Here is a 3,945-nt window from a genome sequence, read left to right as displayed (position 1 = left end):
GTAACAGCCAGACATTTGCTGAATAGCCCTTTGCAGCATTGCAATATCCAAGCTTGCCCCACTTCACGTCCATAAACAAGAGGTAAAATCAGATCAAACCCAACAGTTTCAAGGTATCACTTACACTGTGATGAAACATTAAATGTACCAGAAGTTGATTTTGCAAACTAAACTTTTACAACTTTGAATGGAAACAAGGTTGTCTTCTTGGGTTTAAGTGTGTTCTCCCATATGGATTTGTGTTTTACAAAGTTTCAGTGAGATGTTCATAAATAAAAGCACTTACATTTACCTGAATGTCCCTGCAAGATTTTATTATTCTGCAAATCAATGGAACAAATTTTTCCCTAAATGCATTATTTGAGTAGATTTTGTGTGTAAAATATTCTTGAGTCCCAATTCCCATCCAATGAGACTTTGATTAAGCAGTGATGAGGCAGAGAGCAAATCTTGAGATAAATTTTGAGACAGAGATGAAATTTTGAGTCCAAAAAACACCCCATGAAGGGCACTCTTGGTGTCTCTGCATGCTTTGAGGAAGCAGTAAAGGCATTCTGGAAAGTGGATGTGTGTGAAGAACCAGATCTAGAGGAATATGGAAAACTACCTTATTTTTTCTTTTTTTTTTCTTTTACCTTTAAAAAAAAACAACACAAAAAACCAACCAACCAACCAACCAAAACCCAGCCCAAAACAAAAACAACCTCCCCAAACAAACAAACAAAACACCCCAACCCCGCCCAACAAAATCCAGAAGAATAAACCAAGTATCAAATGCTCAAGTTTCAATTCCACCCAACCATCAAAATTTGTTGCTTGATTTTTGAGCAGATTATTTAACAACTATACCTCAAGATTTGCTACCTAAAGGGCTGAATGTAATACAGCTGATCATCCAACTTCATTTGGTTCCTTCCTGGAATAAAAGAAAAATCCCAAACAGAAGAGCCGATTTCCAACAAAAACTGTATGCCTTTTATTCATGTTTTTTTTTTTAAAAATATCCACCCTGGCATTCTCTGTCATTCCCTCTGCTCCTTGCCCTCTACAAATTCTTTTAGCATAAATTTGTATTTTGTAATCATTAGCCCTTTACAAAGCAGCCAATACATTCAACTAGAGGTGAGGTTATAACTTTCAAATGGGGTAGGAAATTACAGCAGCATCATTAGGCTAATGAGTTTTGGCTAAAGACTTCTTCCTTCTCAAGCAGAACCTCAAGATGAAGCATTTTTGTTTGTACCTGGAGATTCACAGTTAGAGAACAGTGTTGTTCCAGACATTGAACACGTGACACTTGGCCAGGTAACAGCAGCACTGTGAGACAAAACAAGGTGGGTCTGAGGTTGCTGACTTGATGTCAATTCTGGTCTCCTTCAAACATCAACTTAAAAGTTGGAATTATATTTATAAACTGAGAATTGCTTAAAAAGCAGAGCCTCACAACACCCCAAGTACTTTCCAAGATGAGCCTATAGCGGGAACATTTTCTTGCCTCAAAGCAAGTTCCAGCTGATTTGAAAACTGATCATTAAACTCACCCTTCAGTGAACTGTCCCAGCTCTACAATGGATGCACCAAGTGCTTTTTTTGCAGTTCCTTAATTGGAGATATCCTGGCCTTTCGGAGAGATACATTCTCTGACCTGCAAAATTTGTGTAAGGATCCCAAACTGGATCACTCACCTGGGGAATGAAGGATTTCCCCCTTAAATCTATTTTTCAGTGTCCAATGGGATGGATTTAGGAGGACTGTTTAGCCTTCCCCATCTCCTTTAAACTTTGGCTGAGGTTGTTTCAGAACTTTCTTTCATAACTGCTCTATTCTCTTCTTAACCACATCACTGTAAGAGGAAGGGGGGTGAGGACAGGAGAAAGCAGCTGAATTCAAAGGCAGCAGGTTTTGGGCCATGCTGTAGGACAGAACAACTGGCTGTAAACTCCCCAGTTTTAAATCCCAAACAGGTTCCCAAGAGCTGTTGCTTGTGGCAGCTCTGGGCTTCCAGACTGTCTTACACAGACGAGCCTCTGTAGCCCAGCAGAGTTTTGCCCTGTGAGAAACAGAACTCAAGGTTAGCACCAAAACTGGCATGAAATATGCTACTTCATTTTGGATGTCGTGCCTTCAAATCATAAGAGAACACAGATTAAAAATCCTGAGCTCCATCCATATCACCCATCCCACTCCCCCCTCAGGACAGACACTGCCCGGGGGCTCTACCCTAAAGCAAGTTTGAAATACCTTCCATTAATACTTTGGGGTCTCACACAGACATGTTGGTTCTATCACCCAACCCTTAATTTGTCTTCTTATGGAAGCTCTTCTGATCCTGCCAACAGAAAACTGATAATGTAGCAAAAAAGAACTGGAATGGGCACCCCTCCAAAGCCTGATGTGGCAATTCCTACCCCTTACACAGCAGCTCCTTCCTCTGCCTGATCTCTGCCATTTTAGTTGCAAGAATGATACAATTCCAAAGTCATATCAAATACCAAGAAACTACAGATAGAAACACTACACTTCACTATTAATAATTCACATAAAATTCACAGCCTAAAAAACATTAGTTTGCATAACAGAACAACAGAATTGAGAGAATTCCCAAATTTACTCTGTCCTAAGCTTGTCTTTCTCCAAACTTGAGCAGTAGTATATTAAAAGAATAAATTAGCCAACTCATTTAATAAAACAACTGGGTAAATTGAAGAGATACATTCATATTTTAATTTTGAATTTGCTTACATTTGTCTACCAGTAGCCCAGCCTTAGAAAGCATGTTGTTACATAAAATCCCCTAATGTCATACTCTTCTCCCTCAAAAACTTATCATTCTCTCTGTTTGGGACAATATTTAAAGGTTTTATTTTGTCCTGTCAATAAAGATTTTTGAGGCAGACTTCCTAAGTGAAAAAACCAGGAAAATCTGTAAATTCTAGTTTTGTTTTGTTGTTTTTTTAAAAAAATTACATATTACACATTTGGTCAGTTCTCCTTGTTGCAGAGGTATCAATGAGCATTTGCTATTGTTACCCTAAGGAACTCCCTATTTTTTCCACACAACCAGGCTAAGGTTATAGGATACAGAAGTCAGAAAAAAAACCCCACCTTATTATCTTTTTGTTTTATGCAGTGAGGGATTAGTTTGCCTCCCCACCTCCTCCCAGGTAACACTTGTGCTTTAAACTGCACCCATTTTGCTCAGCTCAGTACACTGAAAGCAGACAGGAAAAAAAGCAGTTTGAACTTTTAATAAGACGAGAATCAGGGTTGAAAACAATTAATTGCAAAGCCAGTGCTCATGGCTGAAATTTTAGCAATCTCTGCACTATAGTAAAATACTCTGAAGCAATTTACCCATAACTGATACCATCCACTCCCAGGATTGAAACCAACTGGTTATGGCCAAGATTAAAACTGGTTCTCTCTTGGAATTTTGTCTTGTCAGTCAGGAGAGAGATATTTCAGTGTAAGGTTTTCATCAGCAGAGCTTCAGAAATCCCCTTTGTAGCTTATTTTGTTTACAAAGAAGCTTTGAAGTTTGTCAGAGAACAACAAGATTTTTTCCCAATGGATGAGTTTTCAGAGATACCAAGCTGAGGAAGAAGGGTACACTCTTGGGTTTGGACTGCAAACAGATGTTTGCTTGTAAATATTTTTCCTGTTACAGAAACTCAACATGTATTTTAGGGATGAGGACCTGCTACTGTGTGAGATTTCCATTGATGGTAATCTATGGCCCTGATCCTTATCACAGTTAGTAGGAATTTTATCATCTACTTCCATGGAAGAGGTCTCATGAGTGCCAGCATTGTCAGGAACACACACAGCATATTACATACAGTTGGGGAAAGAAGAGAACTTACTCTCTTCCTGAGTAATTTTTGGAATTTTATAACTTATAACAACTTTATCACTCTTTTAGACATTTGTATAGCACCAATAACC

The sequence above is a fragment of the Manacus candei genome, unplaced genomic scaffold, assembly GCF_025592945.1.
Source record: "Manacus candei isolate 608988 ecotype Guabito, Panama unplaced genomic scaffold, ASM2559294v1 h1tg000057l, whole genome shotgun sequence".
NCBI classification, from domain to species: Eukaryota; Metazoa; Chordata; class Aves; order Passeriformes; family Pipridae; genus Manacus; species Manacus candei.
This window is presented reverse-complemented; position numbering follows the sequence as displayed.